At 47.9% G+C, this 11,082-nt stretch overlaps 1 pseudogene; it reads right to left on the bottom strand.

The window, feature by feature from the left end:
* Window positions 1-1,512: 1,512 nt before the first annotated feature.
* On the bottom strand, window positions 1,513-4,605 carry LOC115308476 (annotated as a pseudogene).
* Between the last annotated feature and the right edge of the window lie 6,477 nt (window positions 4,606-11,082).

Genomic DNA, 11,082 nt, shown 5'->3' on the forward strand with positions numbered 1-11,082 from the left:
CCCTCGAGAGTCAGAACCTTCCTCTCTCTCAGATACTGGGCCAGACTCTGGTGTCATCCCCTCAGAAACTGGTCCTGAGGACCAACTTGCAGAGGCATTCGAAATCTCTCGCGGTGCTCGACAGTTCAACCCAGCGATCAAAATGGTGTCCGAGCTGGGCGGCATACTGAGTAGCAATTTCACCGTCGAGCGGCTTCCCCTCTCAGACTAATTGTGGATGTGACCCATCTGCAGGCTTAGCCCACAGATGGGTAACATCTGAAATCAGTCCCAAGGGTATGCCGGAGGCACATTTACCCAAAAGGGCGAGGGAGACACCGCCTTCTTCGAGGAATGCGGGCTCGCCTCGTATCCGGCAAGCCGCCACAATAGCGGTCCTTACGGCCTGCATGTGCTAGGCCTAGATAAGGAGACGGGGAACAGATGGTTCCCACTCTTTTTCCCCCTTAATGCTAAGGTAGGACTAAAAACAAAATTGGCCTACAAACTTTCAAAAAAAAAAAAAAAAAAGAACAAAAAGAAAAGTATTGCATCCGGTATTGAACTCACGTGCCTGGGCTAACAAATAATGTCTTCGGTGACGTCCCCGGCATTGGAATCGTGCGCTCACCGAAGGCCGCTAGAGAAGGCCTCCATATTCTGGGTGCAAGGGCTGGGTGCCCGCCTCCGCCGAGGTCCATAAGCCTGGCGTCCTGGTCCGCGTCAGGTCCCGCCATTAGGTCCACAGGCTGCATGACGCCCTGGTGTGCCGGCCACAGGTGGTCAAGAAAGACGGGGGCCGCCATGGCTGGTTGACGAGGAGCCCTTGTAAAGATGGCCGTTGCAAACACGGGATCTGATGCCATGCGGGCCACTACCAAGGCGACCGCATTGCCGCCACGGAGGGAGGCCGCCCTTATTCGTTCGGAGTGGCTCAAGGGCCGTAGGTGAGACCGGTGCAGGAACAAGAAGCTGCAACTACAACAGAAGCGGCTTCGGCCATCTCGTCGAGGATGCTCCACCACCTGCCCCGCTGGCGTCCTTGTCATCACACGGGGCTGCTTCTCCCATACAAAGGCCATGAACCTTGCCGTATCCTCCTGATAAGTCCATGTGGCCGCCGTCCTGACCTCCATGACCTCCTAAGGGCAACAATACCCTGGACCCGCGCGTAAGGCAAGCTGTCCCGGCACGCTCCTCCACGGTCCACCACGCAGGACCACTTGTTCGGCGACTGTGACATGCTGGGGCTGATCGGCAGGCAACTAAGAAATGACCCTTCGGCCTGTGGTTGCCTCCGAAGAAAACTTGCAGGATGCCCCTGGTGGGACGCCGGAGGGTCTCTGACCACTGGTTGCTTGCCTACCCTTTCCCTCGGAACCCGCAATATGGGTGGGGATTTCTTTATGGGATGATCTGGGAGCGGACGTTGAGGTGACCTTCTATTTAAGTCACTGCTTGCCAACAACAATGGTGACTGACGCGTTCGCGAAGGCAGCTGGTGCATTATTTGTCTTTGCACTTTCTAACTTTCTAAAACACATGCTGCGTTTTCAAGTGGGTTTTTGCTTGCCTCGCACTTTCACAAAGTGAGTTTCTTCCCTTCACAAGAAAGTGAAGGTGCATGATTCCATAAAACTTCACAACCTGGTTTGTGAGGGAACATTTGTGCATGTCACAACCTATGAGGGCAGGAGGCCTCATTTGCAGGAATAATGCAAAGTCAGCAAAGCTGCTTTTTTTTTGTTTGGTGCATTATGGCCACCGTTGCCACTGCGCCATTAAAATCTTAATCTTACTTAGCTGCTTTTCTTTAATTGTTTCAGGCTGAAGCAATGTTTGAAGGTGTCTTCCAGTGACGACACAAGCTCGTTGAGAGCATTTGACGGGTACAGTATCCCACGGGTACAGCCTCCCACTGTCATGTGAGTTGTCACTGATACCTCAGCTGGATGGGGAGCTCCCTTAGGGCATCAACAGAAGGCTGAGGCATCCTTTGCATTTGCATTTAGCTACAAACTTTCTGGCAACGTACTCAGCAACATAGAAAATGAGCCTTGAGTCACTCTTTTCTGTCACTAGGGAGCCATGATAAAGTTCACAGCCACTTCACTTCGTGTGCTGCTTCCAAGTTTCCTATGTCTAGCAACTGGTCTAGTTCTTTCTGCGTGGTCTTTTCCCGCACACTGCAGTGTCAATGCATAGCAGGCCGCTCAGCAGCCCAGGTGAGACGTTTGCAGACTCGGGAGACTTTGCAAGGTTTAGGAAACTCGGGGTGTTCAGGGATAGTAGAAACTGCACAAGCGTTGGATGATCGTTGCTCCCCGACGTTTGTTGCACGATCCCGAAGAGTTCCAAGCTATCCTGGATCATTCTTGACGTCATTAAGAACCAGAAACTCACTTTCGATGTCATCTACTCCGACAGAGAAAGAGTGCTGGAGATGGTTGCCCTGAGCACTTCAGCTGCGCTTGCAGATAAAAAGCCATTTTTATCTGGAATTCCTTTCTCAGTCATCCAAATACAGGAGAAATGCAGACAGCTTCTCCACTTTCAGTCTGTTGGGGTGGAGAGCAGCAGCAGTAGACCTTGATGTCAAGATACTGATGAGCTTCTTCATCAGCTTCACAAAGGCAGATGTTGCATCAACAGACACATGCTGGCACTTGATGTCTTCTTTGTACAGAAAAACTCCATGTCGCACTTCATCAGAAAAAAAACAAAATGCATAATTGACCTTTTTCAGAGTTCGTTGAAGCGACTGTGGCGCACCCTCGTGGAGATAATTCAAAACGTTTGCGGGCTCAGTCCGTCCTCCCGTCACCCCGTTCGCTTCCTAGACGCGATCGTTTTGGGAAGTTTTTCTCGCTGTTTTCCGGCTGTCGTTCTCTACAAATGGCTGATGCCGATCCCGGAGGTTCGAGTAAAGCAACCGTCTTCGACACTTCGGACTTTATTCGTCTGTACGCTTTTCAAGGCGGATGGAGTGCCGATGCTGCATCGGTACCGGTTGTCAACACAGCGTACGTCGATCGGTACTTGGCGAAGGACTGCAGACAACTCCGGAAAGGATGGGCTTTCAAAGAAGCCTACGTCAAGAAGGTCATGGCGAACAACTTTGATCCCGACCACACCGTTCACCTTGTAAGGAGCACGTGTGCACCGTCTATGAAGCCGGGACATTACAGGCAACTGATATCGCTTTCCAAGAGCGCCGATATCGTTCAAGCATCTTGCGACTGCGTTGCAGTGTGAGTTTATTTTTTCGGTAAAACCCGTGGCAATGTAATAATGTGTCTTAAGGATTACAAGATGTGTCAATATTTGTAATGCGTGAGCCCCAAAGTCGCTATCCTTGCGGCAGATTTGTATCAAAATCCGTGTGCACCAGTCCTTTGATCATATTTTGTGCGTGACGCAATAAGTTATCTAAAAAAACAAAAAACAAGATTTGCCGTCTTCGTCTTTTTTGTGGTACTTCAGCATGCAACTAAATAGGGCCAAGCTACGTCATCGATCTACTTATCGAACTAGGTGATGTGTTGATATAAAATTTTGTAGTAGGACATTTTTTTATTCAATATTTTAATGAGTTTCAAGCGTAAATATATACTTTGCAGGTTGAGCAGAACATGCCAGCACATAGCTGGCCTGCTCTTTACACTATGCGACAGTGTAAAGATCTGTTTTCCGTGACAACGGCTTGGTGACCCGCCTCTTCGCTGCCCTGCTGTGCCGTGCAAGCAAACTCGGTGCGGAGGCAGGTGTCGGCTTCTATGTAAACAAGGAGGGAGCGAAGTCTGGGTGATTCTGGTCTTTTGAAGATACCCCTGTGTCGTAAAAATCAGGAACAAAAATCTTGCTATGAATGACTAGCCTGCACGGAGTATGACGGGTATATCCTGAGTTCAAACAAATATGAATAAACTAACCTCTAATGAAGTGGACGCTGCAAACACGCGAGTTCGCAGATGGCTGCCAAGGCGTCCCGTCGGAGTTCTGGCGTCGCAGCGCTTGAATCCATTTTTCTCTCTTCTTGAGGTGCGCGGTAGCTTTCGGGAATCTAAAGAAGCTCACGTTCGGCGTGTTTTTCTTGCTGTTTGTACATCCAACAGCCGAGCAGCGGTGAGGCATCGCGACAGTGCCGGACAGACGCGCCTAGCAATGCGAGCGAAGCCAGGCAGCATACGAGGAGAGCCCGCAAAGATGGCGCCTTTCCCTTTCCTACGCTCTCCTCAAGTTCGGGCATGCGCACAAAATTTTCCGAAAAAGGTCAATTGACACGCATCTTTTTGAAGCCATTAGGCTTCACAACTGCTATGGTGACGTGTGGCATGGCCTTCAACGAGACATTGCTCACTTGATCACATTCCCATCCAGCTTCTACATGCCGGGCTGACACTTTTCCCTCAGGTGCCTGGAATAAGTCTTGCAGAGCGTTGTTTTGTTCATTCTTGATCAAACGTGGAAAGTCCGAAAGAAAGTGCAGATGGCATGCAGGGTCAGTGAGGTGGGCAGTCTTTCAAACAACTCGTTGTGCTGTCCCAGAAATCCCCAAAATCCGCAACATACTTGGGTTCCAGCTTGCTGCTTCAGTTGTTTCAAAGTCCACAAACAGAAAAGCATTCTCAGCCATTACGACAGTTTCAAAATGATGATTCGTACAAGCAACTTGGCCTTTAAGTTTTCCCTTGATATAAAGACACCGAGCACCCGATGCCATTTCCCTTTGAAGGGCTGAAACAAGATGACAAGATCATGATCCACTGGCACAGAGCTCATATCGCTTGATGTAAAGTCACCCAAGTCAACAAATCCTGCCAGCTTTCCATTGCAATGAACTGTCAAGTTCTCTGACAGCTTTCTTGCATCAATCAGAATGCCCCCATGTCTTTGGTGGACCTCCATACTCTTGCATTTTTCACATATTGCTGAGAAGACAGTCTTCCTGAATCCAGTGATGTGATTGTTGCGCCAAGGGGCTAACCCTGATACGACCCGCTACATTTTTCCAAAATATCGATAATCTGTGCCAAGCCTGCGCCACAGGACCGATTTCGGTCGCCTTTCAAAACCGAAACTAAACTGAGTACCATAGTTAATCATGCGTGAGCTACTTGGCGCAAGCGGCTGCACGATCACAAAGTACCCTGCATCAATCGTCCATCCGGTTTTTCATGGGTTTTCTCGCCGTCTCGTTTCGCGCTCTCGTCGTCTCTTAGGTCTCATCTCGGGACTTTTTTAAAATTTTTGTAACGATTGATGCAAGCGTGTGCAGACGGATGCTCCGACACTAGCATGCCGGATGCCAACCATGCCGTCATGCTGTGAAACGAAACCACGTTTTTGCACGGCAAGAGTTACTTTGTGAGCTGAAGCACTCGCTCCTGAAAACAAAGGTCGTGGGAAAACTATATTTGGTCCCTGCCTACCAGTCACCGTGGTCGCCTGACATCTGGTGTTGCCGTCCCTAGGTCGCTGCAGATATGGTGTTCTCTAAACTTAAATGTAAGGACCGCCGCAAGGTCATCAACATTCCTGTTTTTGTTTAAATCATGCGCTATTGCAAAAATACCTTTTTAACTCAAAGACTACCGTGTCGAAGTATTGACTACCTAGGTTTTTCTCAATGGGCTTTCTTTCGAGAGGGATCCCGTTATGTGAGGAATCTGCCGCGAGAGCAAGTTTGTGAAGAGAAGTGAGCTAAAGCAATGAAGGCAATGTCTGCACTCTGAACCCGCACAGCACGCTTGTTTGTCTCGAGTTCAGTCGTTGCACAAAGCTCTCCAAGAACTTTTTGACCCTGGCTCGCGATGTCTTGCATCGATGCACTCAGGTTCTGTTTTTCTGTGTGTTTAGCTTGTACCTCACCTGCCGGCCTGGCATGCACGCGCCACTGGAGTTTGTTTTTGGCTGTATGCTGGGCAGTTACATTTTGCATACAATTGTGGGAACCAGTTGGCGACGGAACGAAGTGGCATGGTTTCGGTTTCGATCGAACAGCCCTTGTCTCTGCTCACGCGACGAAGCACGTGCAACTGCAAGCCTGCCGAAGTTGCCCTCGCATGCATACGAACATGATTGCATGACAGAGGCACCAGCCGGGACGCCTGCAATCCACTGTTTTACGTTTGCTTACTTTTGACGAAAATCTGGCACATCAGGAACCTGTAAAACGGTGGCAAGCGGTTTTTCGGAATTGGTCGGCAATGCCTTCAGCACTGTACACTTGGGGGATGTCTCAGCAGTAAACACTCAAGCAGCGAGTTTTGTCACAATACACCACAACACAACACAAAGTGCCCTCTGTTTGTCCAGCACTTAAAAGAAATATTTTAATTTTTCTGAGTTTATTTGCTCCAAACGCCACTTTTTCTGCTCCGAAACACTGTTTTGGCTGCTCCGAAAACCATTGATAGACATGCTGCGCTGCGAAGTTCTACAGAACAAACGCGTGACCAAAAATTGAAAGGAAAAGGATGAACTCTGTAGAACTTCGCAGTGCAGCACGTCTATCAATGTACAACCAACTAGCCCAAACCCAAGTCTAAGCTTTATTAACCGAAAACCACTTTTCTTGCTCCAAAACACTGTTTTGGCTGCTCCAAAGGCCACCTTTGCTGCTCCAAAACACTGTTTTGGCTGCTCCAAAAGGTGCTCCAAAGATGGCTTAGGTCAATCATATCACTGTTCTTACCATCAGCGGAGGCTTTGTTCTGGTCCGTTATCGCTAGTTTCTATGGCCTGACCGCTCGGCTAGACACAGGCGACCCTAATATGGCATGTGAGCAGAGCATTTATATATAATACGTTCTAGCTTTTGCTTCAAAATGGCATTGCAGGCATACACAGGTATGAGGAAGGAGTGTTTACTTGAAGTCATTACCACATATCTTTCTGTGCATATGCCACATGAGTGACCAACTAGCACTCAGTAAAAAAGCACAGGATTATGGTTCACCACATTGCAAAGTAGGGCTTTTTTTTCCACAAGCTTATCACAGCAAGTAAAAAGTAAACTAAGCAAAATTAGACAAAGATTGTGGAAAAGTAGCATTATTATAATTCGTCTCGCCCTGTGATGGACTAAAGTCAAGGCTACGAGCTGCGATGTGCGTGTACAGGTGCGACACACCACATGGTTTCAGCTGGCTGGCTCATGATTGGACCTTGTGGAAAATCGAGAAGGATGAAGTGAAAATGACAGCGATACTTGGAAGACGACGAGGAGGCAGGAGGTTTTTTTGTTGTATACCTTGAACTATAAGAACGGCCGATTAAATGGTATGACATTTACTGCTTGGACTATTTAATTCTTAATTGAGAAGGATCCTCGACATTTTGGTGCCGAAACCCGCGAAAATGCTTCACGACATCACCTCCGAGCCCAGACGAAGCTGCAAATGTACCAGGTACTGGTGACTTTCGTTGCTAACCCTAACAGTGGAACTCGGAGACTTTAACGACGGAGGCAAACCATTGGGATTGTAACGCGAAGATCTTTCAAAAGGGATTCCTGCCAACCAAGCGAAAGCCAATCGACCCTAACGAATCGCAATGGACAGACTGAAGGCGAAGCGTACCACTCGACGAGCCCAAAAACACCAGGATGATAAACGACGCTACCACACTGCTGAACAGCCCTGATATAGACCTGAGCAGGCTCATCGGATTCAAAGAATGCCTGACTACGAGCAACGCAGAGCTTGATAGAATTAACGAGGCGTTAGAGCCGCTGCTATCAGCAGAGGAGTTCGAGGACGAGTACGCTGCTGCTGCCGAATATCAAGGCCATGCCGTCATGTTTATTGCGCAGCTTGGCTTCAAGATTGCGGAATTGGAGAACAGTAGACGCCCCATGGTTCAGGCGACAGCAACGACTACGCCCAATGTGCATGACACAGTCTTCAGGATGAGTGGATCCAGACTACCAAAACTGGGCATCACTACCTTCATAGGGGACGTCACCCAGTGGCGGACGTTTTGGGATCAGTATGAAGGAACAATTCACTCAAATCGCACGTTGTCAGTGACGGATAAATTTCATTATTTGCGCCGCTACTTGACTGGAGACGCAGCAGCTGCAATAGCAAGACTACCCACAATGGAAGCGTGCTATGCTGATGCCATTCAACTACTAAAGCAACGTTTCGGTGATCAAAAGAGGATAGAGCAAGTACACCTGGCGGCCCTTCGAAATCTTCCCCGTGTTCGATCTTCTACAGACACCATGGGTCTGAGGAACTTGTACGACACTATGCAGCTGAACATTCGAGCTCTCAACTCACTAAACGTGCCGACCGGAAGTTTCGCGGCCATGCTTTGCGATATCCTCATCACATCGATGCCTCATGACATTGTGGTGCAATACTACAGACAAGTTTCATACAAGGCTCCAAACAACGCAGCAGCAGAGGAGGGCAACGCCACTTCATCACCTGCATCTGCATCTACGTCAGAACTCGACGAGATGCTACAATTTCTTTGAATTGAAGTGGAAAGCAGGGAAAGGAGCAACTACAGCGGAGCCCGTGCGAACGAGCGCAAGCAAGAATCTCGTGCGTCTGCTTCGGCGCTTCACAGCTCACATAGTTCTCAGCAAACAACAGGCGAGTGCTATTTCTGCCATTCAAAAAGGCATGCCACACATTCTTGTGACTCTGAGAAGACTCTTGTGGAGAAGAAGAAGTTACTGGGAAAAGACATGAGATGTTTCCGCTGCACCACCAAAGGACATCGCGCAAGAGATTGCAAAAGGCAGTTACAGTGCCCAAATTGTAACGGACGACACGCAATAACGATGTGTGATCCGTCATTCACCGGGACGAGGAAGGAAAACATGAAGAAAGATTCAGTCGTTTGCGTGTCTTCCTCTGATCCTAAGCACAAGACTTCTACTGAGCTAGCTGAGAGCAATAACATCCACTTACAAACATTTCGTGCGTGGGCCATCAGTGAAACAGGCAGTAGCTATTTCAGAGGCATCATTGATGGAGGCAGTCGACGGTCGTTCATCAAAGAAGATATCGCACGCTGCCTAAGTCTCAGAATCTTAAGAAAGATGAAGCTAGCACTAAATACATTTACTAGCACCTCAAGCAAAACCTTGCATCATAGCAATGTTGTTGAGGTTCGAATAAGAAGCCAGTATAACGAAACTGAGTGCACAATCGAGGCAATTACCATACCGGTAATTTGCCAGGATATAGCTACTTTAATTGCCAACGACACTTTCGCCCGTTTTCTGAGGGATTAGAAGAGAAATCTCGCTGATGACATAGTATTTTCTGGCGTACAAGGAACACCTCGAATAAGTCTTCTCATCGGATCAAATCAACTATGGAAGCTTGTAAAAGGAAAAATCCTTAGATCCAAGGAAAGCAGTGGATTAATAGCCCTAAACACTGGGATGGGATGGACTCTCCAAGGACCCTCGATACAAAAGGGAATACTATTAAAAACGACCCTGATTGTGAGTGTCCTCAGTGCACAAACCATGACCGACGAGGAAACAGCGACCCAAACTCTCAAGGCTTTTTGGGAACTTGACAGCATGGGAATCACAGACGTGGAGACATCTAACACTCAACAGAGTGTAGTATCGCGCTTTGACAAGAGTATTGTCAGGGTTGGTGAAAGGTACCAAGTAGCGTTGCCCTGGAAAGAGGACTGTGTGGAGGTGTTGAAGGATAATCGACAGATAGCTCTGACTCGCCTACACTGCCTGATCAAACGAATTTCGATCCAGGACGATCTACTTCGGCGTTATGACGAGGCAATCCGCCAGTATATGACGATGGGACATGCGGAACTAGTACCGCTCGGCCAGCACGATCAAGCTGAGACACGAACATATTACATGCCACATCGGGAAATTCTTAAAGAAGAGTCTGTTACTACGAAGTTGAGGGTGGTGTTTGACGCTTCATCTCACGAAAAAGAGTGCGAACCGCTTAATCACTTCCTCGAAAAAGGTCCTAACCTGAATCCAGAAATACTTCAAATCCTTCTTCGCTTTAGAGCGCATGCGATTGTACTAGCTGCAGACATCGAGAAAGTGTTTCTACAAATCGAAGTTAGGAAGGAAGATCGTAACGCATTCAGGTTCCTGTGGTTTGAAGACGAGCTTCTTTCCCAGATGAAATTTAACAGCATTCAGGAATGGTGAATGACAAGAGTTCCTTTTGGAGCGATGTGGAGTCCCTTTATGCTGTCTGCAACTATACAGTACTGTCTGAAGAATGTCACTAGAGATCAAGAAAACATTGCAAAAATATTACAGAGCTCATTCTACGTGGACAATCTTCTTGTGGGTGCATATACGCTGGAAGAAGCAACCGAATTGTACAAAACCTCCAAGATCATTATGAACGATGCAGGCATGAAGCTAAGAAAATGGTCTTCTAACGACGCTGAACTGCAGCAAATTATGAATGAAATAGAGACAGACGTGATAGCAGAAAACACTGACGGAAGATTCTCGAAGATCTCGAAAGTATTGGGGATGACCTGGGACAAGGTCAACGATTGCTTCAAATTCTCAGTGGATAGTCTTATTTCTACAAAACAAACGAGACACTAAACGGTATGTGCTACAAGCAGCGTCACGAGTCTTTGATCCAATGGGATTGATTACACCATTCACGATACGAGCAAAGATTCTATTCCAGAGTTTGTGGAGGCTTAAACTAAAATGGGAGGAAGAGCTTCCGGAGCGCCAGAGAGGAGACTGGGAAGAATGGTGTACTGAGCTGTTTCAGCTCTACGGTATTTTAGTTCCAAGACACCTCAAGAATGGGCTGACAGAAGTCATAAAGACGCAGTTGCACATCTTTGTTGACGCAAGTACACAAGCCTATGGAGCATGTGCTTACATGCGACTCGAAACTCAAAGCGGAGAAGTTTCAACGGCTCTAGTGACAGCTAACTCAAGGGTTGCGCCGATCAAAACATTAACGTTACCGCGTCTGGAACTGGATGGGAGCTGTTGTTGAAACGAGACTCCTAGACTACCTGCGCAACACGTACCCTGACATTCCTTTTCGATATACCATGTGTACCATGTGGACGGATTCCACCGTGGTACTTAGTTGGATTCAGGGC

The sequence above is a fragment of the Ixodes scapularis genome, unplaced genomic scaffold (genome assembly GCF_016920785.2).
Source record: "Ixodes scapularis isolate PalLabHiFi unplaced genomic scaffold, ASM1692078v2 PGA_scaffold0__279_contigs__length_252992795, whole genome shotgun sequence".
Classification (NCBI taxonomy): Eukaryota; Metazoa; Arthropoda; class Arachnida; order Ixodida; family Ixodidae; genus Ixodes; species Ixodes scapularis.